General features: G+C 44.0%; 5 non-coding genes across 5 annotated transcripts; 3 read left to right on the forward strand and 2 right to left on the reverse strand.

Annotated features, from left to right (window-relative positions):
- The first annotated feature begins 5,766 nt into the window (after window positions 1-5,766).
- On the forward strand, window positions 5,767-5,858 carry trnar-ucg (transfer RNA arginine (anticodon UCG)). Its single transcript is given in 2 exon segments — window positions 5,767-5,803; window positions 5,823-5,858. It is a non-coding gene; the product is annotated as a tRNA-Arg (tRNA).
- Window positions 5,859-14,448: 8,590 nt separating this feature from the next.
- trnal-uag (transfer RNA leucine (anticodon UAG)) lies at window positions 14,449-14,531 on the reverse strand. The gene has a single exon. It is a non-coding gene; the product is annotated as a tRNA-Leu (tRNA).
- Window positions 14,532-17,194: 2,663 nt separating this feature from the next.
- Window positions 17,195-17,284, reverse strand: trnap-cgg (transfer RNA proline (anticodon CGG)). Its single transcript is given in 2 exon segments — window positions 17,195-17,230; window positions 17,249-17,284. It is a non-coding gene; the product is annotated as a tRNA-Pro (tRNA).
- A 2,783-nt stretch (window positions 17,285-20,067) lies between these two features.
- trnai-aau (transfer RNA isoleucine (anticodon AAU)) lies at window positions 20,068-20,141 on the forward strand. The gene has a single exon. It is a non-coding gene; the product is annotated as a tRNA-Ile (tRNA).
- Window positions 20,142-26,302: 6,161 nt separating this feature from the next.
- On the forward strand, window positions 26,303-26,394 carry trnar-ucu (transfer RNA arginine (anticodon UCU)). Its single transcript is given in 2 exon segments — window positions 26,303-26,339; window positions 26,359-26,394. It is a non-coding gene; the product is annotated as a tRNA-Arg (tRNA).
- The last annotated feature ends 150 nt before the right edge of the window (window positions 26,395-26,544 follow it).

The following is a 26,544-nucleotide window of genomic DNA, read 5'->3' on the forward strand; positions in this document are numbered from 1 at the left end:
GGTATTTTGGTGCCAAGTATGTGGATCACCATCATGCTTTCAGCTCCATGGCTCCGGGCCGAGTGCAGGAAGGTGAGCTTGAAGAGGACACCTGGGTGCCCTCGGGCTGGCATGGACAAGATAAGCCGAATGATTCAGTGCTGTTCCCTTTCTCTGGTTCCATGAGGGAAATCATAATGTGAACAGATTGAAAAACAACAGCATCAGGAGCGCAAGGACAAAACAAGGTCTCATTTCAGAGGAAGATTCTTATGGAATGACACACAGAACATGAGAAATAAATTTCATCAGAATACACTGAATGATCATTTCAAAATGCTGCTTGGATGATATGACATCGTGTTCATTCAAACACATTGCTGCAAGCTGGTCATTATTGGGCGTTAGGAACTCCTGGTTATAGCAGATTGGGAATGGAAGGAGCAGCTTCACATCTGCACATTGACAGGTCAAACTGTGTCTCAGATTGACAGCTCCCAGGACAGGTTTTCCTCTCCTCTCGCTCTGTGCTGTGGATTCTCGGGGATGAGTTGGAGTTTCCCAGCTCAGTAACTGTGAAAGCCTCTGAGGCCGGCGATGCTCACAGTGTCTGTTCCCCAGATTCAGGGGGCTGCAGCCAATCAGAGCTGTGCCTGGGTTAACCCAGAGCTGGTTCAAACGGTGATATTGTTCACAAGCTGAATTCTATTTGATCAGATGTAGATACAGATTGTGTGCACTCAGTCACTAAACAACAAGATCCCACCTTCATATAGAGTTGATGAGAGGGGATGGAGGGATAGAGTGAGTTAGAGCAGTGAGACATAGACCGTCAGACAATGTCTCAGTGACAGAAATCCTTGTAAATTCCGGCTTTATCCAGAGAGATTCTCTTTGAGAAACAGAGCTGGAGTCTCAGTTCTCAGAAAAACATCAGGTAAGGCGATAAAGGAGCAGCGCTCCGAAAGCTCCTGGTTTTGCTCACAAATATATCTGTTGGACTTTAACCTGGTGTTGTGAGACTTGTTATCACGAGGGCAGAATCAGTGGAGTTCGGATATCTCAGAGGATTGTTGGGTTGGAGATGACGAAAGGCAGGAAGAGCTGAGGACATGGAGGGATTTGGAAACACGGACAAGAATATTAAAACTGAGACATTGCTTAACCACGAGTCAGTGTTTGTCACTGAGCACAGGGTTGATGCATTTATATATTTGGAGTAAATTCTGATTTAATGATGAGAAATCAATTAGCAGCTTCCTGGACACAGCAGCACAATAAATCGGATCAGAAGTGGATCACATGGTCCCTCAAGCCTGCTGCTCCATTCAGTAGGATTATATTATAGATTCACAAACCACAGAATCTTTACAATGCAGTAACAACCCATTTGGTGGTATTGAAACAACATTCTATCTAATCCCACTCCCCCGCCTCACAGCCCCGAGACCTGACTTTGGTTCTGACCTTTGCTGAATTTGCACATTCTCCCCCGTGGGTTTCCTTTGGGTTCTCTGGTTTGCTCCCTGGTTGAAAGATGTGCAGGTGAGGTGGATTGGCCATGTTAAATGTTGCTTTAGTTTCCGAAGATATGTACATTAGGCATTGAATCGCTGCAGTTTTGATACTTACCTTGAATATTTTCCCCTGGTTCTTGATGAACTCTTGACTGGAATATGAAAACTTCTATCATTGAATCCTTACAGTGCAGAATGTGGCCATTCGGCCCATTGCGTGTGCACTGATTCTCTGACCTATCCACACAACCTCACATATTTACCCTGTTAATCCTCCTAATCTAAACATACTGGGAGACATTCGGGGAAATTTAGCATGGTAAGTCCATTTCCCCTATCAATGGAGTGCGGGAGGAACCAGAGCACCCGGAGGAAAGCCAAGTGGGCACAGAGAAAATGTGGAAAATACACACAGTCACTGAAGGCCAGAATTGAACCCGGCCCTTTTACTTTTCATTGCCTCTCTATAATCTTCCTACCAGAATGAATCACATCACAATTCTCAGCTTTGAATTTCATCTGGAACTTGTCCGCTCATTCCGTCACCTTGTCTATGTCCTTTTTACAGTTTTACACTATCCTCCTCAGAGTTCACAATGCTCCCAACTTTCACATCATCCACAAATTCTGAAATTGTGCCCCGCACATCATGACCTCGGTCACTAATATATTCTGGTGCATGTTCACAGTATCTACAGCTTGTGTGCAGATCAATGTGATTTACTGCAGTTTGAGGGTGAAATCAGAAAAGCGGAGCCAATGCAAATGTTTGCATATTCCACGAAATTGTTATCAAGTAGCTTTGTTATCATCGTTAACAGAAAATAGTTTCGATGCATCAAACTCTGAATTATCAGTCCAGCACACTTCCGCTGCGTCACTTTGCTCTGGTAAATCCAGCTCCCCCTGCTGCCTATCAATGTAGCCATTCAGATATTCACTTCCACATTGTTGTTTAACTCCAGCACGAGTGTGAGGGAGCTTCAGTCTGGCCACACAAATCCACTGCAGAACACCAAGAATGCAATGGACGGAAAAGACACGCTCAAAAGCAGCAAAAGAGACTGTTTGTAAATGAGTGACGGCAGACAAAGGTTCCGGGAAACCGGCAGGACCCGGAATTGATCACTCACATGTTAAATTAGTTTCCTGTTGCAAATATATTCTTGTAAGCATATTTCCTGCTGTGCAGGTGTCCTGCTTTGAACTATTGCTCAAAGATGTTCACTGTTGTTGTGTGAAGTGTTTCACTGTTTGTAAATATATTTCCTGCTGTGCTTTATGATATAGAGGGTTACAGCATGGAAACAGGCCCTTCGGCCCAAAGTGTTCATGCTGCCCATTGTCTTTTTCCCTCGGAGTTATTCCCAATTATCCGTGTTTTGCCAATATCTCTCCAGACCAATCTTACCCAGGGAACTGTCTCAAATGTCGGTGAGTGTTTTTTTCTTTCTGCTGTTGTGAAATATGCTGCCCTGTTGTTGTGTTTCCGGCTCTGGAAATATTTTTTCTTCTTTTCTGTTCACATATCGCCTTCCCTTGCAAACGTGTTCCCTGTTGTGTAAAAAAGATTCTCCGTGAGGACTTTATTTGTTTGTAAATTGTTGCATGTTGTGTTAAGATGTTCCCTCTTCTTGTGTAAGGCTCTGGTTGCAGAAAAAGCCATTTACTCCAGATCGAGGTTTTTCGGGGAAAAGGGAAGCCAAATAACAGTTGGTGATCTCCAGGTAAAAGTCACAACTGCTTCATAGTTACCATTAAGTTGTTTCATCATCACTATGAGCAGGAATAGCTGAGGATGGTTTCGATCCATCGACCTCTGGGTTATGGGCCCAGCACGCTTCCGCTGCGCCACTCTGCTGCGATAAAAGTCTCACTCTGCTGCCCATCAATGTAGTCAGACAGATGGTCACTCCTCTATCGTTTAATAGGAACACCAGTGTGAGGAGGCATCACTGCATCAAACCGAGAATACAATAGACAGAGAAAAACACACAACAGCAGCATGAGAGACTGTTTGGACACATGGAACGACAGACAAAGTGTTGGGAAACCGGCAAGATACGGAATTGGAGAGTCGATCACTATTTTAAAAGGAATTTTCTGTTGCAAATACGTGTTTATAAATATATTTCCTGCTGTGTAACTGTGCTCTCTGTTGTTGAGAAATGTTTTCTGCTGTTGTCTAAAATGCCTTCCCGGTTGTGTAAATATGATCCATCTTGTGTCAATATTTTTAAAATACTCTCTTAATATATGCCCTGTTCTGTAAACGTGTTCCCTGTTACATAAGAACATAAGAAATAGGAGCAGGAGTAGGCCATCTCGCCCTTCGAGCCTGCCCCGCCATTCAATAAGATCATGGCTGATCTGAAGTGGCTCAGTTTCATTTTCCCGCTTTCTCTCCATAACCCTTAATTCCCTTGTCTATCAAAAACCTCTCCACCCGTGACTTAAATATATTTAGCGAGGTAGCCCCCACCACTTCAATGGGCAGTGAATTCCAGAGATTCACTACCCTTTGAGTGAAGAAGTTCCTCCTCAAATCTGATCTAAACTGCCCCCCACTCCTTATCTTGAGGCTGTGTCCTCTAGTCTTGCTATCCTTTCTGAGCGGGAAGAATCTCTCTATCTCTATCCTATCTATCACCTCCATTATCTTATATGTCTCGGTAAGATCCCCCCGTCATCCTTCTGAACTCCAACGCGTACAGACCCAGTCTATCCAGTCTCTCTTCATAGGCTAACCTCCTCATCTCAGGTCTCAGCCTAGTGAACCTCCTCTGCACTGCTCTGTTGTGTCAAAATATTCTCCGTGAAGATGTTTTCCGTTTTGCTAATGTTAATTATCTGATCTCATGATGTTCCATGTTGGGTTAAAATGTTGTATGTTGTGTTAAGATCTTCTCTGTTCTTGTATAAAACTCTGGTTAAACTGGAAGTGGATAACGATCGCCCAATTTCGACTGCCTTTTACCCTCTGTTCGGGATGTGATTGGGTGATTCATATTGTATCCAACACATGTGTGTGAGTGAGATTTGTTCTGTGTCCCTCCGTCTCCGGTTGGAGTTGCGAGTTTTTATTTGTTTTATTCATTTCGAGAGGTGGGTACCACTGACTAGGCCAACGTTCATTGCCAATCCCTAACCGGCCTTAAGTAGGTGGTGGTTTGCTGCTTTCTTAAACTGCTGCAGTCCCTGAGGTGAGGGAACAACCACGGTGCTGTCAGCCTAACAGTGGAGAAACAGAAGCTGCAGTCTCAACTCTCACTGATTTTGTAGCAGAGACAAATTAATAATCCCACACTCAGGAACAGTGCTGCATTTTGACAGAAGAGATGGGGAAAGGCAATAGAAACTGAATGGTCCAGTTCTGAGCAGTGTGCAGGCTCAGGGGGACCTGAGGGTCAGATAGATCTTTGAAGGAGAGAGACGATTTTAAGAGAGTCGTCAGGAAGGCGGATTGGATGTTTGGCTTCATAACTGGAGATACTGAGTATAAAAACTGGGAAGTTCTGCTCAATCTTTATGAAGCTCTGATTAACTGTAGCTGTTTTAGGATTGCCCCCAGGCCCGGTAACCAGACTTTACAAAGTGTGTGAGAGTCCTTATGAAGGGGGAAAGGGGATTTACTGTTTTGGATCCAGCAGTGAGGGATTTTAGCTCCAAGATATGGCTGGATAACTCGGAGTTTCTCTCTGTGCAGCAAAAGGGATTGAGTGGCGCTGGAAGAGAGGTGTAAAAGAGGAGAACATATTGAACTAAGGTACACAGGGGGAAGTTCCTGCATTAGCTGCTAGCAGAAGGATTTGGGGACAGGCATTGAAGATTGAAGACAGGAAGTGCAAGAGGCATAGCATCCCGACAGTGCGGAAGGAGGCCACTCGGCCCAGATATTCTGCACCGACTCTCCGACAGTGAATCCCTCCCTTTCACCCCACGTAATTACTCTGCTAATCCCCAAAACAATAAGGGTCAATTTAGCCTGGCCAATCCACCAAATTTGCACATGGTTGGAGATGGGAGGAAACCGGAGCATCCGAAGGAAACCCACGCAGACACGGAGAGAGCGTGCAAACTCTACACAGACAGGCAGCCAAGAATGTTAGAAGTGGACGTTAGAATTCTGGTGTTGACAAACTCTGGGGATTCCACTTCAATTTTTTGGCATCTGGAAATCAGAGAAGTAACTAAAAACAAAACTGAAAATAAATATAATCACGACAGTTATTGACTTGAGGCCAACATTTGGGGCGGTGATGTATTGCTTGACCGCGTGGCCTAATGGATAAGGCGTCTGACTTCGGTAATTGTGGCGGTGATGATATCAGAAGATTGCAGGTTCGAGTCCTGTCGAGGTCGTTTTGTGCAGAAATCTGGTAAAACTTCCGGCAAATTGCGATTTCCTTCTTCAGCTGAAAGCTCTGTATTTTCTTGCAAACATTGCAGGGCGCTTTCTCAGAATGTATTTCCTTGTTGTTTTGGTCATTCAATTTTCTCATCTCATTATTTTAGTCTCCTCCGAGGAAATCTGTCTTTTTTGTGTGATCTTAATAAATTATTGATGCTCCCGAATGGAGCAACAGGCTTTGTACCAAATAGTTTAATAAAATTCTGTGGAGGAAAATCTAATCTCCTCAGGAAGAGGTTTAATAACGAGCTGAGTGAAGTGTTTCTGATTACAGGGATGAAAGGTGATGTCACTGGGCTGGTAATCCAGAGACCCGCACTAATCTTTGGGGACACGGAGTAAATCCCACCACGGCAGCTGATGGAATTTAAATGCACTATTTCATCAATCTGGAATTGAAAGCTCCTCTCAGTAATGGCGGCCTTGAAACTACCGGCGATTGTTGTTCACTATAATCTGGTTCACCGGTGCACTTTAGATAAATAAGTCTGGCCTCCTTAACTGGTCTGGCCTACATGTGACTCCAGACCCAGAGTAAGAGGGTGACTCTTACCTGACCTCTGAAATGGTCAAACAAGCCCCTCTCAGTTGAAGGGCAATTAGGGAAGGGCAACAAATGCTGGTCCTGCAGGCGACACCAACAGGCCATAAAAAGAAGAATCATTGAGTAGAAAGAGAATGGCCTGGTAACGGACTGAGAAACTGGATCCTTCTTCTCCTGTAATAACAAGGCTGAGGGATGGGCTGATCCTGGGCTTTAAATTAGTGAAAGATTTTCAAAAAAAAATTCTGTAAAATGGGACCAGAGAAGGGCAGATAAGAATATATCTCACTCATACATGCCATTGATGGTTGGTGGTTTTAGCGCAATGATGTACATGTGACCAGTGTATCAGCGCATCCTCAGAGTGTGAGGGAAATTCCATCAGTAATGCTTCCCCGACATCCTCCAGATTGAAGCGAGGCAGCATTCATGCTGATGACTGGGAGGAGCTTGAAAATAAGCAAAACATATCCCCCAATCTGCAGCATACTTTTATGAGGCAAAATGGCGGCAGAGAAGACAGTAACAGGGAAGAAAGCTCTGTGGGCCGAGAATGGGCCTGTTCACTCACATGAAGACCCATAGCAGAAACTCATGGCCCTGAACGGATGTCATCCTCGAATCGAAGGGCACACAACGATAACAACTGTTACAAAATAAATATCATTACAAAAAACATGTCCAACATTAGTGTTGTTAATATTTCCCGTCCCCAATATAATTTGAACAATTCTTGTGTGTTTCTCCCTCTCTGGTCTGTGAGCTTCACTCTATCTGAGTGTGCTGACATCTACCGGCCGCAACTCAGAATTTAACAGAGGGAAGACATTCACATCAAGTGAGGGTGTTGCAGGAATAGCACAAGATGAAGAATTAATGCTGGGGTGTGATAAGATAGACCTGATAATTTAATCATAAATTCCACTAGAGAAATTACTGTTAAATTATCATTGAGTTGGCAGCATTTGCAATTTGCAATCGGCTAAAGCGTTGGCATGTGGCAGTTGGGTTGTTAGTCTCGGGGTATGATTGTTGTTTGGGGTAGGATTATCGTGCTCGAGGGCGCGGGTTTATAATCCCGGACAAGCCCAGCCACTGGTTATTAAATCGGGAGCAGGTTTGAGCTCACGAGAATTCCCTGCAGTGGATATATCACTGCAGAATACAAGAAGAAACAAAGAACAAAACAGCCCGGGAAACAGGCCCTTCGGCCCAACGAGCCCGTGCCGCCATTTTAACACTACTAGTCTCCCCCTCCACCCATGACCCTTATCTATTGTTTCATGGCCATCCACATTGAGGGAAACTACTTTAGGGACAATTTATTACTGTCAATCAGCCTAATAGCACATCTTTGGGTGTGGGAGGAAACCGGAGCACCCGGAGAAAACCCACGCAAGCACGGGGAGAATGCGCAAACTCCCACAGACGCTGGCCCAAATCCATTTGTGCAATTTGCAATCTGCTAAAGCGTTGGCATTTGGCAGTTGGGTTGTTAGTCTCGGGGTATGATTGTTGTTTGGGGTTGGATTACCGTGCTGGAGGGCCCGGGTTCATAATCCCAGACAAGCCCAGCCGCAGGTTATTAAATCGGGAGCAGGTTTGAGCTCACGAGAATTCCCTGCAGTGAATATATCACCGCAGAACACAAGAAGAAACGATCACTAGATTTAAATTCCAGTTGGCCATCTAAAGATACTGAAGGATACGAGACGGGAAATTTCCGAAGAAAGTGGGACGAATTTTGGGCGGCAGGGAGGCACAATGGTTAGCATTCCTGTCTCACAGCACCGGAGTCTCAGGTTCAATTCCGGCCTCTGATCACTGTGTGCAGTTTGCACATTCTCCCCATGTCTGCGTGGGTTTCTTTCACGAACCCAAAGATGTGCGGGCTGGGTTGATTGGCCATGTTACGTTGACCCTCGTGTCAGGGGGATCATCAAGGTAAATGCGGGTTACAGCACCACGGCCTGGGTGGGAATGTGGTCGGTACAGACTTGATGGGCCAAATGGCCTTCTTCTGCACGGTAGGGATTCTATGATCGGAGACGATTAGCACAGCTGTATTTAATGGAAAGCTGGGGAAGTGTTGGAGGGTGAATGGATTTCAGAGACAAAAAGATAATGTTATATGAAATAGTTTGGGTGGGGGATCGTGTCGAGCAGTTTATTAATTAGAAAAAAAAGACCCGATTTCATTTAGGTAAATTATTTATTGAATTGTCCCAGATCTACAAAGTGGCTCAGAGACTGGGAGACAAACAATCAATCCGCAATCACAGTGTGAAGAAAAGACAGAGTGATCCAGAATGAATCATTCACTCATACACACCCATAGAGACTGACAGATAGACAATGAATTCCACACTCAATTCCTGCATCACACACCAGGTGATACAGAATGGTTTTCACATCCATACACACAGAATAGTTACAGCACAGGAAAAGATCAGAGGACGCTTTGTGTCTGGGAGTTGTCATCTCCACAGAAGCTTGCAGTTGTAAATGCGCCTAGTTTGGGGGCGTTTAAGAGATCCGTGGATAGGTTTATGGATGAAAAGGGATTGGTTTAGGTTAGAGGGTCATTGTTTTTTAACTGGTCGGCGCAACATCGTGGGCCGAAGGGCCTGTTCTGCGCTGTAATGTTCTATGTTCTATGTTCTATCTTCAGCTATCGCTGTCCACAGCTGAAAACACGGCAGCAAAATTTACAGAAGACACAATATATGTCGCAAAGTAACTTGTGGAGAGAACGTAAGGGGCTTGGAGATAGCTACAGAAAGGTTTTGTGCATGGGTAGAAACCTGGCAACTGGAATATAATGTGAACTTATTCATTTTGGCAGGAAGAGAACAAAACCAGATTATTACTCAATTCTAGAAGGGCTGCAAACTTCCCCAGATGCAAAGGGATCTCGTTGTGTTCGAGTCACAAATATTTAGTATGCAGGGACAGCAAGTAATAAAAAAGGTTAATGGAATGTCTGCTTTGTTACAGACATTTGACCATGTAAGGAAATAATGTTATGCTTCAGTTGTTTAGGTCATTAGTGAAGTATCTCGAATATTGTCTGAAGTTTCGGTATCCATATTTAATGAAGGATGTAAATGCGTTGTAAACGGTCCAGAAGAGATTGTCAGTTTGATAACTTGAATAGTTGGACAGTGCAGAGGAGATTTACCAGATTGAGAAGCGGAAAGTTTACACAGACTGGCTGGGAATCTCTGCACCGGAGATACTCCGAGTGGGAGGTACCTTGTTCAAAGCACATCAGGTCTTGAATGGTCTTCACAAGTTGCGCGTGGAAATGATGTCTTCTTGTGAATGAATGCAGAACAACGGACACTTAAAGAAAACTGAGCTTTCTCCTTTGGGTCGGTGAATTCTGTTCTCTCGGAGCGTTGGAACTCTGCCTCAGAAGGCGGTGGAGGCGGGGATATTGAACACTCCTATTCCGGAGGTGGATAGATTCCTATTTGGCAACAGAATCAAAGGTTATCGGGAACAGATGGAAATGTGGAAATCGAAACGCAAACGGATCAGCCAATGGCGGGGCAGACTTGTGGGGCCGAATGGCCTTCTTCTGCCCTTATTTCCTCTGTTCGTGTGTCCTTCTCCTGATTGTAAATTTCCCCTCAACAGGACTGCTGAAACTCATCAATACTCACGGTTCACTCGGAGCACCGGAATTAAACTAAAACATGGAAAAATTAAAATCTGACTAGGATTCCCAGTTCTGTCAGACTGTATGGTTGCTTTTCGAGTTCTGCAGAGATATTTTCTCTGCAATGAGTTCTCGGGAGGTAAACACTGCTCCGGCTTTCATTCATTGTCGCCACCTTCATTGCAAAGAACTATCTTTTGAAAAAAATGCAGGGCTCGTCCGCGATTTGAACCCGGGACCGCTCGCGTACAAATGCTACGCCCAAAGCGAGAATCGTACCCCTAGACCAACGAGCCACCCGGTGTGACTGTGCCCCAGAACTTTTCAAAGTATCTCAAAATTAGGCAACTTTTTTGACAGCTCATCAGAGATTTATTGAACAATGTTCCATTTCACTGTCTGTTTTGATGAAGTCATGATGTGGAGATGCCGGCGTTGGATTGAGGTAAACACAGTAAGAAGTCTCACAACACCAGGTTAAAGTCCAACCAGTTTATTTGATTGTAAACCCAAAAGCTTTCAGGGTTTGCCCATTCATCACCCGACGAAGAGGTAAATCCCGAACGCATGTGAGTTTACTATCAAATAAATTGATTGGACTCTTACCTGGTGTTGTGAGACTTCTTACTCAGTCAAAGAAGACAGAGGATCACAGTGGAAGGATTTGTTTCTGAATAGAGGGCTGTGGCAAGTGGTTCCTCAGGGATCAGTGCTGGGACCTTTGCTGTTTGTAATATATAAATTATTTGGAGGAAAATGTAACTGATTTAATTAGTAAGTTGCAGACAACACAAACGATGGTGGATTTGTGGATAGCGATGAGGGCTATCAGAGGATACAGCAGAATATAGATCAGTTGGGGACTCGGGCAGAGAGATGGCCGAAGGAATTTAATCCGGACAAATGTGGGTTAATTCATTTTGGAAGGTCTAATACAGATAAGAAATATACAGTAAATGGCAGAACCCATAAGATTATTGATAGCCAAAGGGATCTGAGTGGACAGGTACACAGGTCACTGAAAGTGGCAATGCAGGTGGAGAAGGTAGTTAAGAAGGCACACGGCATTCTTGCCTTCATCGGCCGGGGCATTGAGTTTAAAAATTAGCAAGTCATGTTGCAGCTTTATAGAACCTTACTTAGGCCACACTTGGAATATAGTGTTCAGTTCTCGCCGCCACGCTACCAGAAAGATGTGGAGGCTTTGGAGAAGGTACAGAAAAGATTTATCAGGATGTTGCCTGGTAGGGAGGGCATTAGCTATGAGGAGAGGTTGGAGGAACTTGATTTGTCCTCACTAGAACGACGGAGGTTGAGGGGCGACTTGCTGATGTCCACAAGATTACGAGAGGCATGGACAGAGTGGATAGTCAGAAGCTTTTTTTTACCCTGGGTGAAAGAATCAGTTTCTAGGAGGCAAAGGTTTAAGGTGTGAGGGACAAGGTTTAAAGGAGATGTATGAGGCAGAAAGTGCGGGTGCCTGGAACTCTTTGCCGCGGATGTATTGGAAGTGGATACGGTAGTGACTTCTTAGAGGCGTCTTGACAAATTCATGAATAAGATGGAAATAGAGGGATCTGGTCCCAGAAACGGTAGGGAGGTTTATTTGAGTCGGGCAGCATGGTCGATGCAGGCTTGGAGGGCTGAAGGGCCTGTTTCTGTGCTGTAATTTTCTTTGTTCTTTGTTCACCCAGAGAATATCCACGCAAACACGGGGAAACATGGAGACTCCACACAGACAGTGACCCAAGCCGGGAATCAAACCCGGGTCCCTGTTGCTGTGAGGCAGCAGCAGCTTCCTATCCACCCTGTCCATTTCTTATACACCTCAATCAGGTCTCACAGCATTTATTGACATTGTGCTAATATCAGGGTAATATTCGAAGTGTTGACTCCGTGTCATCGCCACGTCAAAGGTGAGAGATAATGTTGATGAATTGAACGAATGTTGATCTGAGGTCACGAAAACTGTTGGTACAAATGTATTTATGCATTTTTTTGCATTTTTGAAAGTTTCATTCGTTGACAGTCTTTGTTTCTGTTTTCAAAGCACGAGTACAATTTGACATAATAAAATCGCGATAAACTCCCCGTCGGGTAATTGAACCCCGGTCTCCCGCGTGACAGGCGAGGATACTAACCACTATACTAACGAGGAGCTGCTACTCGGATCCCCCGTACGCATTGTACACTTTTTACTTACACTTCCGGAGCAACAACTCAGCTCTGACGAGATCAGTTATTTTCCCCAATACGGAGAACCATTTAATGCAGCAAACAGCGGCTTTAACGAACTCATTAAGACTTTTCGATTAGCAGGAAAGAGAATGAGATGGATGCATGAAGAAAAACCACAAATCAGGTGGAGACAGAATGGTGCGTTTGCCGTTCATATCAAACCGCATGTTATTTTTAATTTTGGAGGAAAGACGGGGTGTCTTCAAGTCTGAACATGCTGGACAATCTCAGCTGGTCTCTCTCCACAGATGATGTGTGATCCGCTGAGTTTTTTTTCCCAGTATTTTCATTTGCTTTTTCAGATTCAAGCATCGGCAGTATTTTGTTTTTATTTTGTTAAGAAATGCGCTTTTTTTTCTCCAAACCGCTGGAAGTTTCAAAGTGCTTCGCAGCGGAGATGCTTTTATTTAATTCTATTGTATTTTTATTGCCCGTGGTACAGGTGCAGATTGAGCAAAAACAAACTATCATCCCCAATCTCACATAAACATGGAAAAACATTCTGTGGCTATTACTATCTGGTGTTATTTGATATAGATGTATTTGATAAAAGCTGCCTCAGTTAAAATCTTATTGTGGCAAATCTCTGTGAGCCACTGGAAAATGAACCAAGTTTCCAAACCGTTTCTGAACTCATGAAGTTGAAGGTTAATTATTCTGTGTCTCCGATGCTAATTTTAAGAAGCTCAATGAAATCTCTACTGTCCATGGGTCGGCCACGGATTCAAAAACCAAACAGATTTCCAAGCGTGTCTGCAACATAGAACCATGTATCCCTGCAGCACAGAAACAAGGCATTCGCCAGAGTCTGATGTGATCTGATCAGTTGGTTGATTTGATTTGATTTGATTTATTATTGTCACGTGTATTAGCAAACAGTGAAAATTATTGTTTTTTGCGCGCTCCACAGACAAAGCTTACCATTCATAGAGAAGGAAACGAGAGAGGGCAGAATGTAGTGTTACAATCACAGAGTGCACAGAATGATCAACTTAATGCAAGGTAAGTCCAATCAAACTTCTGACAGTAGCAGGGAATAAACTATTCTTGAATTCAGTTGGTACGTGACCTCTGGCTTTAGTATCTTTTTCCCGACGGAAGAAACTGGAAGAGACTGTCTCCAGGCTTCGTGGGTTCCTTAATTATGTTGGCTCTTTGCCGAGGCAACGGGAAGTACAGACAGACTCAACTGATTGGAGGCTGGTTTGCGTGATGGATTACATTCACAACATTTTGTAGCTCCTTGCGGTACTGGGCAGAGCAGGATCCATACCAAGCCCTGATAGAACCAGGAATTATGCTTCCATGATGCATCAGTAAACGTTGGTGAGAGTCACAGCTGGCATGGAACGTGGGAAATAAGTTTCAGATGTGGGAGTATCTGTGAAAATAGAGATCGCTCACATTTCAAATCCTGACCTTTCACTAGACCCACCTGTTTCTCTCTCCACAGATGTAACGGCTTGGGCATAAAATCATAAGTCAAAAAGTACAGAACCCCTCCAGTGGCCAATCGAGACTGCACTGATTTCCCTGTAAACCTTTCAAATCTGCCTTTCCCCGACATTGTATATCAGAGGGAATCACACACATCACTCAGCAGAACTCCTCGGCTAAACATTAAACCATTTATCATGAGTTGGTTCCATTTACTGTATTCAGGCACACATCTGGTCTAAAAGTAGGAGTGTTCAGGATGTGATTCACACAGATTTCTGCTCTGAAGTCAGATGAGCTTCTCCTGTGACATCAGGTGATTTCTTTAGATATTCATTTGTACGGGAAATGTGTGTCGCTGGCCCGGAAAGCATCTGTTGCCCAAAATTAATTATTTTCGAGAATTTTTTCAGGGAATTCATTCTTGAGCCACTGCGGTCCATGTGGTGTCTGTACTGATGTATTGCTTTTCGGGAAGGAGTTCCAGGATTGTCAGCCAGCCACAGAAACGGTGATATATTTCAGAGACAGGATGGGATGTGTCTCGGAATGAAACTTGCCAGAGGTCGCTGTTCCTGAGCCCCTGCAACCATTGTCATTCCGGGGGAGATATTTCGCGGATGTGGATGGGGTCTGGAACAGGGGAGACAAAAAAGAATGTCAGGAGTGGGATTTGAACCCACGCCTTCAGAGGAGACTGCGACCTAAACGCAGCGACTTAGACCGCTCGGCCATCCTGACTTCCAGAATAAATACCTGAATCTGCACAATTCGATTTGAATTCCATCTTCATGTCATTACAATAAAAACTCCATGTTTTGTTTTCCATTTTTGAACGCCAGCCAGAGGCCTGTCTCTCAGTCCCATCCTTCCCCAAGCCGCCGGGGGGTGAGGAGCTTCTCATTGCTGCATTGCTCTGTTTGCTCAAATCAACAAAGACCCAATTCCCGCCCTTCCTGTTCCTTACAGGAAGGTGTTGAGAGTGTCAGATCTGAGCAAGGTGAAGTATCCAATTGGAGAGTTACATCCTGGCGGTAGGAATATCTCTCCACAGCTGCTTTCGGGGCTGCTGAATTTATGCAGGATTTTCTGTTTCTGATTTTGTGTCTTCATTACAGGAGTCCATTTACTGACAACCCAAAACTTGTCTCCAGGGCGCAGCTCCAGACACAGCTTTTCTGTGATCTTCTCACAGACAAGTTCACTCTTCAGTTTCCGACACGCATGCTTTAAAATCGACTGTTTCACACTCAGCATCCTGACGCCTTGGCTTCAAACATCACCCACCCATTACCACCACCCCCCCGCCCCCCACCTCCCCCCCCCCTCCCCCAACTCCCAGGGTCACAGGGGTACAAGTGTTTTTCAGTTAGAGTTCAGAGGTGCAAGGGGATCTCTGTGTCTGTGAGGGAACAGAAGGGATTAATCCACAACCACAAAGAGACTGAAAATGACTTAATCTCTCTCTTCCACACACACTCACATGCACCCTCACACATCCACCACACGGCAGATGCTGAAATTCGGGATCAATAAAAATGCCTGGAATTAATGACCTTGAGTCTATTGTCCAGAAACAAAAAATACAGATTTTTTTTTTCCGGACGGAATTCTTACCCAGTCCGGCATATATGTTATTCCGGATCAACAGCAATGTGGTTGACTCTGAGCTGCCCTCAGAGAACGGGTCTCCGGGGACCCGCGCTCGAATCCCAACACGGCAGCTGGTGGAATTTGAATTCATTACAAAATATCTGGAATGAAGAACAGATTTATGCTTTCATCCATTGTCAATTACCGGCATAACCATCTGGTTCACCAAAGCCCTTTGTGCAACGAAATTTGACGTCCTTTGCAGAAAATGGAACCAATATCCATTTGAAACCGAACCCAATATAAATGTAGGTTTAACATAGCTTCTGTTCTTTTGTACTCAGTACCCCATTGTTAAAAAAACACACAGGGCACTGTCTGATTTATTATGATCACTCCCATCGCCGTCCTGTGTACAGTTCTGGTCACCCTATTAGAGAAAGGACATTATACAACTGGAAAGAGTGCAGAAAAGATTGACTAGAATGCTACCAAGACTTGATGGTTTGAGTTACAAGAAGAGACTGGATAGGCTGGGACTTTTGTCTCTGGCGTTGGGGGTGATCTTCCTGAGGTCTACAAAATAATAAGGGCCATTGATCAGCGAGACAGTCCATATCTTTTCCCAATTGTAGGGGAGTCTAAAACTGGAGGGCATACGTTAAGCTGAGAGGGGAGAGATACAAAAGGGTGCAGAGGGACATTTTCATTTTTTACGGATGGTGATTGTCTGGAACAAGCTGCCAGTGGTAGTAGTAGAAGTGAGTATAACTTTAATTTTTAAAAGCGTTTGGACAGTTACATGAGTAAGATGACTATCGAGGGATGTGGGCCAAACGCGGGCAATTGGGAGTAGCTTGGTGGTTAAGAAAGGACAAGTTGGGCTGAAGGGCCTTTTTTCATGCTGTAAACCTCTATGATCATCCCTGTCAACTTGGAAGATATATGTACATACTTGCCTCTTTAGAACTGTACCATGTAGTTTATGATTTGAATCTGGGTTCTTCCTTCAAAACGAATCAATTCACATTTTGATGCATTTACTTTAATCTGCCTTATTAAAAATTTCCGTGCTTTTGGAAGTTTATGTAAACCGCATGAACAGTATTATCTTTATCAACACTCTCTGTTACCACTTCAAAATACTCAAGGCAGTTCAAAAAACATTGCTACCTTAATAACTTGGAAGTTGGAAAGTTATTTCCAGTCTCTTCGCAATTACACTGATCATGTCTTTCAGTATCCTTAGATGCATATCACCCAGTCCTAGTGTCTAATCAAACATGGACAGCCTCTCCAAACCTCCTCTTCATTGAGTTAATTACCTCTGGAGTGGAATACCGAACAGCTTCACAAAGATTCACTTCCTGCTCAGTGAAACGCCTGGGACATAGTTGAAATATAATCGATTCAAAACCAAACTGTGACCCCCCCTCCCCCTCCCGCCCACGTCTCCCGTCCTCCACCCCCACACCGCCCCGCCCCCTCACCCCCTCCACCCCCCCTCCACCCCGAATTGTCAGACTTCAATTTCTTTCTGACCAAAATACAACTGAACACACGATGCAAGAATCCCTGACGCGACAAGCAATGGACAGCCCTGATTGATTCATTGGGATAAGTTTACAGTCCGGTTCTGTGGGTGAACATTCTTGAAAACTTTTGGTTTGCAGCATTGAGAAAATTGTCGCGATGTGTTGCTGCACTTCACACCTGATCTCGAGACATGGAAATCCCGCCATCTAATACGAAACGTGTTTTTTTCCCCAAATAATCAACCAACATTTGGAACCAAAACTGGCAACAAGTGAGGGCTCGTCCGGGATTTGAACCCGGGACCTCTCGCAAATTCATACAGCGAAATCCCCGAAGCGAGAATCATACCACTAGACCAACGAGCCTTCGGCGCACTATTTTTTCAGCGAATAAACTTCTGTTAACTAGCTATCCTTTCAGACTGTCATTCGAATGGAACATTGAAGAAAAACACAGCAGATTCAGGGGGAAATGCGATCCTCTTTGTCTTAGACCCTGAATATTCAACAGGATGTTCAGTGTTGGGATTGTAGCTTCTCTCAGCGAAAGAAATTCCCATCACATCAGTTCAAGGATTGTTGTGAAGAACAGATTGAGCAAAGTGTAGAAGACCAATGCGGAAAAGTGTGAGGTGATTCACTTTGGTAAGAGTAACAGGAGTCCAGAATATAGGGCTAATGGAAGGACTCTTGGTCGTGTCGACGAGCAGAGGGATCTCGCTGTACGTGTGCATAGATCCCTGAAAGTTGGCAACCAGGTTGATAAGGTTGTTAAGAAGGCATACGGTGTGTTAGCTTTTATTGGTAGAGGTATTGAATTTCGGAGCCGTGAGGTCATGTTGCAACTGTACAAAACTCTGGTGCGGCCGCACTTGGAGTATTGCGGACAGTTCTGGTCGCCGCATTATAAGAAAGATGTGGGAGCATTGGAAAGGGTGCAGAGGAGATTTACCAGGATGTTGCCTGGTATGGTGGGAAGGCCTTATGAGGAAAGGCTGTGGGACTTGAGGTTGTTTTCGTTAGAGAGAAGAAGGTTAAGAGGTGACCTAATTGAGGCACACAAGATGATCAGAGGATTGGATAGGATGGGCAGTGAGAGCCTTTTCCCCTCGGATAGTGATGACTAATACGAGGGGACATAGCTTTAAATTGAGGGGTGAGGATTATAGGACAGATGTCAGAGGTAGGTTCTTTACTCGGAGGGTAGTAAGGGTGTGGAATGCCCTGCCTGCAGCAGTTGTGGACTCGCCAACTTTAAGGGCGTTCAAATGATCAGTTGGATAGGCATAAGGACAATATTGGAAGAGTTTCGGTTGGAGGGTCATTAGATTCGTTCCACCGGTCGGCACAACATCGAGGGCCGAAGGGCCTGTACTGCACTGTAATGTTCTATACTCTATGGTTGTCCAGCTGGGGAAGACTGCACTCGCCTCGTTCCATTCCTACCTTTCTGGTCAGTGGCACAATATCACCCGCAATGGTCACTCTTCTCCCTCCTGTGTTGTTACCTCCCGAATCTTTGAAGGATCTAACCTTGGCTCCCTCCCATTTCTAGACCTCACCTCTCGGTGTTATAATCTGAAGATCAGTGTTAGTTTTCACACGTAAGCTGATAATACCCAGTTCCAGCTCATCATCAGCTCTCAGAACCAATCCATCCTATTAAATTATTAGATTGCTTATCCAGCAGCTTGTACTCGATAAGCAGATAATTCCCCATTAAACATCTGGAAGGCCAAAGGTCCCACCAAAAATTCCATTCCCAGTCAATGACTCCATCACTCTCCCTGGTCACTGTCGAAGCCGAAACAAACTCATATAACCTTGGCACATCATTCCACCTGGAAATGAGATTCTGACCACACATCTGTTCCTGCACCAAGGCCACCTGTTTCCAGCTGTGTAACTTCACACATTGTTGATAATACCTGATCTCAACTATACCTGAAACCCTCATCCATGTTTTTGTTACCTCTGGACTTGCTGATTCAAATACCCTCCTTCTGCAGATTTTTTTCCCTGAAGGACATTAGTAAACTGAATGAGGTTTTATAAAAATGGATAATTAATTCCAGGTTTGTCTTGAATTAAAATTTCACCATCTGCCCTTTTGGGTTTTGAACCCAGCTTCCCAGAGTATTACCCAGGATCTCTGGATTACTTGTCCACTGCCACTGCCTCCCCCAAACACTGCCAGGAATGGGATTTGAATCCTTGCCTTTTCCATTACCCTCATGAACATCTCGATCAAGTTCATTAACTATGGGATTACTGAGGGGCTTTCCTTAATTATTGTGCATCAGCACAGGTGGGTGTTTTTTTCCCCTCCGGTTATTATTTGGAGAATATTACATATTGAACAACAAAGAACAACACAGCACAGGAAATAGGCCCTTCGGCCCAACAATTAAACTGATATTAAACTGATTGGACTGATTCTTACAGCCATTTCTGAAGAGGCGTCTTTACCGTTTGCAATTCTCCACTCATTTGGCACCACCCATATAACGAGCTGGGTTAGAAATTGCCTCCATTGCCACTGCAATTTCCACCCTTATTTCCCTCAGTATCCATCGATCCGTCTCTTCCAGTCACCAGAACGCAGCAATTAAGAACAGACATTGCACATGGCACGTTGACTCTGTTCTACCATTCAATTCGATCATGAGACATTTATTTATTTGTCTTCATTGCCAGTCAGTGAAAACACAGTCACAATATGAAAAAAAACAAGAACATCAACAACAACATCAGGCAACACACATATAGAAATCACACTATGTTTCTGATAAGTGTTTTTCTTTAACCCTACAGTGCAGAAAGAGGCCCTTCAGCCCATCCAGTCTGCACTGACCACAATCCTACCCAGGCCCTACCCCCATATCCCTACATTTTTTTACCCGCTAATCCCTCGAGCCTTCGCATCTCAGGACACTAAGGGGAAATTTTAGCACAGCCAATCAACCTAACCCACACATCTTTGGACTGTTGGAGGAACCCGGAGAATCCGGAGGAAACCCACGCAGACACGTGGAGAATGTGCAAACTCCTCTAATTGAAGCCAGGTCCCTGAAGCTGTGCAGCAGCAGTGCTTACCATTATGCTACCGTGCTGCCGGGATAACCGTCCGTGGCCGCCTCCTCGCATGTGGCCGGTTAGCTCAGTTGGTTAGAGCGTGGTGCTAATAACGCCAAGGTCGCGGGTTCGATCCCTGTGCGGGCCAGTTTTCCTTTTCCCTCAAACTGAACGGTATTGGGCGGCACGGGAGTCCATGCTGAAATTGTCTCTGAATGTCGTGGGATGAGGGTTAAATACGTAGGGATATAGGGGTAGGGCATGGGTGGAATTGTGGCCAGTGCGGACTCGATGGGCCAAATGGCCTCTTTATTCACTGTCGGATTTCTCTGATTCTATGAAGTGTTCCAAAAGTCACTACATTTTCAGCATTCAGAACAAATTCAGACAAAGTGTTTGAAATATCAACAATTCTATGCGGGGAAAACAAACTGTGAGTTTTAAGACATGACCCAAATTTCTGCAGTTTATACTGACATCCACCCAAAATACATTATCTACGAATACATCATTTTCCAAGCTTGGGTTGTAAGGCCATGTATCAGAGAATAGGATAGTGTAGAAGAGGCCCTTTGGCCCATCGAATCTACAGTGATGTATGAAATGCCCTGGCCTGCCCAACTAATCCCACTCGCCAACACTCGGCCCATTGAGCAGGAAGCAGGCTCAGTGCCACAGACTGAAAGGAGGTTTTAGTTCACATGGGCAGCATGGTCGGCGGAGGCTCAGAGAGCTGAAGGGCAGCTCCTATGCTGTAATTTTCTCTCTTCTCTGATATTTAAAGAATACACATTGATTTACACAGCCAGAGACTGACAATTAGAGGATGAATCCCACAGGCAGTTGCAGAGACTGATAGGTAAAAGTAAACCCAGTCCCCTCATATAGAGGCCGAGAAGGACAGTTACAACATTAATCCCAAAATGACAGAGCATCGCAGGGAGGGAATGAACCCCGCAGTCACTCTCAGCTCCCACTAACTGGCAAATACACATTGAGTCCCCAACAGTACCACGGACAGAGTGACTACATCAGTCACATAGAACACCAGGCAATTACTATTCAATACAATGTGAACAGAAGTGATAGAGAAGGAAAAAGGGAAGTGTGGTGAGAAAGAGATAGAGGAGCAAATCTGTATGCAGATCATGGATAACAGATACAGCACTAATTCCATTCTCTCACAGACAGACGCGGAGTTGCTGACGTTGGACTGGGGGAGGCACATTAAGTAGCAGCAGGACACCAGGTTAAAGTCCAACAGATTTATTTGGTAAGACGAGCTTTTGGAGTGTCGCTCCTTAACCTGATGAGGAAGATGAAAAATATAATGAAACAATAGACTAAAAGTGGCCACGAAAAATACACTGGCCAGCAGGATTAAGGAAAATCCCAAGGCTGTTTATACATACATAACGAGCAAGAGGGTAGCCAGGGAGAGGGTTGGCCCACTCAAGGGCAAGGGAGAGAATCTATGCGTGGAGCTAGAGTAAATGGGCGAAGTATTAAATGAGCACTTTGCGTCATGTTGACCTAAAACGACGTGTATGATGATGAGTCTGGGGAAGGATGTGCAGGTGGTTTGAGTCATGTTGAGATCAAAACGGAGAAGGTATTGGTGCCTTTGAGAAATATTAAGGTCGACAAGATAGGTCTGATGGAATATACCCCAAATACTGAGAGAGACAAGGGAGGAAATTGTTGGAGCCTTGAGAGAAATCTTTGTATTCTGACTGGCGACAGAGGAGGTCCCAGATGATCGGAGAATCGCCTATGTTGTTCCTTTGTTGAAGAAGGATAACAGCAACAATCCAGGTAATTACAGGCCGGTGAGCCTTACATCAATGGCCGGGGAATTATTGGAGAGGATTCTTCGAGACAGGATCTTTTCCCACTTGGAAATGAGTGGACATATTAGTGAGAAACAATATGGTTTTGTAAAGGGGAGGCCGTGTCTCACGAACATCACGGAGTGTTTCAAGGAAGTGACAAATGTGGTTGATGAGAATCGGACAGTGAATGATGTCTACATGGACTCTCTTCATTGCTCAAATTCTCCATCCCAGGCAACGATCTGGTCCCTGGTAAATGGAAACTGCACACTCTCCAACGGAATGAAATCCTAACTGTAGTGATTTGACCGGAACTGCGCACTGTCCTCCAGCGGTGGCCTCATCAAAATTTTGTCCAGCTCGAAGTGAACCTTTCTGCTCTGACAATCATGCTTTAATATTCCATTCCTCACGCTGCATGAATCTTCACAACTCACAGACTCAAAGGGATTTCCAATGTTGAACAACATTGGAGGTTTCCTTTGTATTTTCAGGGATTTGGGAATCAGTGGATCATCCGAAAATAGAACTGAAAAATATGAAATCACAGCATTTATTGACAATGTGCTAATATCAGGGTAATATTCGACGTGTTGACTACGTGACATCGCCAGATCAAAGGTGAGCCAAAATGCTGATGAATTAAACGAACGTTGATCTCAGGTCACGAAAAGTGTCGGTGCAAATGTAAAGATTTGCATTTTTGAAAGTTTCATTTCTTGACAGTGTTTTTCATTTCTATTTTGAAAGTTCGAGAACAACACAAGTACAATTTGAAGTAATAAAGTTGCGAGGACCTCCCCATCGGGGAATTGAACCCCGGTCTCCCGCGGTGACAGGCGGGGATACTGATCACTATACAAACGAGGAACTGACTCATGAAGTGACCACACGCATTACACACTTGTCACTTACACTTCCGGAGCGACAACTCAGTTCTGACGAGATCAGTTATTTTCCCCAATACGGAGAACCATTCAATGCAGCAAACAGCGGCTTTAACTAACTCAGTAAGACTTTTGGATTAGCAGGAAAGAGAATGGGATGGATGCATGAAGAAAAAACACAAATCAGGTGGAGACAGAAAGGTGCGTTTGCCGTTCATATCAAACCGCATGTTCTTTTTTTAATTTTGGAGGAAAGACGGGGTGTGTTGAAGTCTGAACATGCTGGACAATCTCAGCTGGTCTCTCTCCACAGATGAGATCAGACCTGTTGATTTTTTCCAGCATTTTCATTTGTTGTTTCAGATTCCAGCATCGGCAGGATTTTACTTTTATCTTGTCAAGAAATACGTTGTTTTTCTTTTGTCGAGTGTAACAGGACAAAATTTGCGAATAATACACAATTTGTGGGAAAGCAGGCGGGGAAAAAGATGTAAAAATATTACAGATGGATCTCGATATACTCGGAGAATTGGATAGCTTTTGGCAGATGGAGTTCAATGTGGATAAATGCGAAAGGCAAATTATTATCCTTCTGGAAAGCAGTTTCAAAATCTGTCTGGGCAGAGGGATCTGGCTGTCTCTGTCCAGAATCACAGAAAGTCAGTATGCGGGTAAAATGTATAATTTTAAAATGGCAATTTGAATGTAAGCATATATTGCAAAAAAACTGGAGTAAGAAAGTAGAGAAAGACTGTTTCAATTGTGTTGATGAAGCCACAACTGGAATATTGTGTCCAGTTTTGGTCCCCTTATTTGTGGAAAGATGAGGTGGTATTACATCCAGCACTTTTTCCCTTCCTTCTCTATGTGCGGTATGCTTTGTCTGCAAGAAACCATACCTTTCACTGTGTACTATTTCATGTGACAAAAATAAATCAAATCCAATCAAATCCGGCTATCAGAATGAGATTACCGGCGCGACTGGCGAGTTACAACCACAGGTCGACTTGGCGAGTGGTGAAAACTGATATCACTGCTTCTGATCTTCACCAGAACAGACAGTGAAATGGAACATTGTTCGGGAACATTCCTGATTTTACAATGTTGTTCCGAAAAGATGGTTAAAAAGCTAAAGGAGACATTGAAAAGATGCTTCCATCGCACTGTGGTTGACAGTTGGCTCGTTGGTCTAGGGGTATGATTCTCGCTTAGGGTCATGACACGAAAATGCGAGAAGTCCCGGGTTCAAATCCCGGTCGAGCCCGGGGTTTGCTTTCATTTTTCTCCAGAGTAGATTCTGAGAATGAGTGAAATCAGGTGCAGTTTCGTGTTCCCGAGAAGTCATTGCAGAGAATATATTACTGCAGAACACGAGAAAAAAAAACAATCACTCGATTTAAGGTCATTTAACCGTGTTGTGGGTCTCTGGGATCCGATACACCGGATAAATAACCGCGTGCTGTGGATTCAGGAAACTGGCTGAATGCCGTCAGTTGTCATCTTGTCTGAAGACCAGACAGTCTGACAGAGCTGAGAATCGCACAGTTTGATTTTTCTCTCATATTTTAGTTTTATTCTGGTATTCCCAGTGAACCGTGTGTTTCAGCAATCCAGTTGAGGGGAAATTAACAACCAGGATACAGACACACGAAGATAGGGAATAAGAGCAGAAGTACTCCATTCGGCCCGCCTGCCCATGTTGTGCTGAGTTTATTCATCATATAAATACAGGTAAATCAGCAAGGCTATGCTTTTTAAGTAAGGGTGTTAGTACCGGTATGTATTTCCTTTTGAACCAAGTGGCATGTTGAATCATTGTTGTTTAGAACAGTCAGAATTTCACTATGCAATAGTTTAATTATTGGTACAAACATATTAAAGCATATATTACACAAAAAATTACCTATTTCCGGTTGGGGTTGGTATATAGAGAGAAACGTGCTTTTCTCCACATATATTACTGATCGATATCTGGGTGTACAGGTTTCAAACTCAAAATTTACCAGCAGTACAAAACTTGAAAATAGCGAGAAACTTTAGTGAGAAGGATATTGAACATCTTCAAGAAGATACAGACCGGCTGGTGGAATGGGCAGACATGCGAAAGATGCAATTTAATTAATGTAAGAAAGTGTGAAGTGTTATATTTCGGTCCGAAGCTCTAGGAGAGGTGATATAAATTAAAGTGTATACCTTTAGTGTTCCTCGTCCCCATTGCACCTTTACCATGCCAAGATGCCACAGTCTATTCACCCATCTCAGAACACATTGAATATCCAGCCTTAGGTCTGTATTTCACCGTCTACTTGTACAGAGATCATTAAACATTTAACACTCCCACGTTCCGATGTACCTTCACTCTGCAACGACTCCCTGCTCCGCCTGACAACATTGCACCTCCACTTTGTTCACTGCCCATGGTCGGCTCATCTTACCCAGTCCCCATTGTGTTTCACTCTGCTCAGTTATATTGTCCAGATTGCATACTGTTCCAACTTTCCTATTCTCCACAAAGAATAAACGAATAAATGGATTTCCATCCCTTGATGAATAACTGTCACCTTTCAATGTTTAGCGGGTGAGTTTAATGAAGCGCTGTGTGTGATTCTCGCCTTTATGCTTCTGTACAAATTTCGTCAAAGAAAGTTATCCAAATATATCCTCAATTCTCCTTCTCGTTCAAAAAGAACTGAGAGGGTGATGGATAATGTTTCAATATTCGCTTCAAAAAGATAGAGAATGGATTTACAAATTTAAAATCCAAGGGTGACATCAATGCCTGAAGTGGTTTTCAGGCTGTGGCGACTAGAATAACAATGCACATTCTGAATTTGAATTGTTCAAAATCATAGAATGGAGCATCCATTGTGGATATATAGAACACAGAACATTACAGCGCAGGACAGCCGACCAATTAAAAAGCAATGGCCCTCTAACCTAAACCAATCCCTTTCCACTCATAAACCTATCTACGGATCTCTTAAACGCCCCCAAACTAGGCGTATTTACAACTGCAGCAGGCAGGGCATTCCAATCCCTATTTAATTTAATTTTAATTTTAATTTTAATTTATTTTTAATTTTTTTATTTTAATTTTTAATATTTAATTTTAATTTTAATTTAAAGGAAACTTTAAACTGTGCAGCTGTGCTGTGCTTCAGGAGCTGGTTTTACACAAATCTCCATTCATCAAAGTGTCGCCTCTCCTGCTGAGCATTTCCTGTTTTGTTTCAGATTTCCAGCTTCCAGCTTTGTGTTGTGTTCTGTTCAGGGGTTTTACTGCAACTGATCCGCCCTGTGACAGAGGGAGCAGAATGTGTCTCCCGACTATGAAGCCTGCCAGATTAGACTCCAAGTTGTGCAAGAGAATGAGGAGGAGGAGAGAGGGAGGATCATTCTGGACAGATTTCCTATAAAAAGGACATAAAGGTTTGCCTTTCCAACGCTGTTTTAACAGGCATAAGGTGTTCAACATGGTTTGCAATCAATGAGGTTCCCGACGTTTTAAATGAAAGATTGTTGAACTTACCAGCAGCTGTTACATTGTCAAGAATCCATATAAGACCCTGTAAAGCCAGCTCCAGATATATGACTCTGTGGCGCAATGGATAGCGCGTTGGACTTCTAATTACAATACAGGTTAGCCATTCAAAGGTTGTGGGTTCAAATCCCATCAGTGTCGTGTTTTGGATCAGATTCGTAGCAAACGGTTCGCTGCTTCATTGACGCGATTCAGCTTTGACACAGATATTTCCTGCTCTGCCATCTTTCCACGCTGTGTTTGTTTACTCGGTTCTCAGGGAAACCACAGAAGGGAACACAAACGCCAGTG

The sequence above is a fragment of the Carcharhinus amblyrhynchos genome, unplaced genomic scaffold (assembly GCF_965287045.1).
Source record: "Carcharhinus amblyrhynchos unplaced genomic scaffold, sCarAmb.v2.hapA scaffold_42, whole genome shotgun sequence".
NCBI classification, from domain to species: Eukaryota; Metazoa; Chordata; class Chondrichthyes; order Carcharhiniformes; family Carcharhinidae; genus Carcharhinus; species Carcharhinus amblyrhynchos.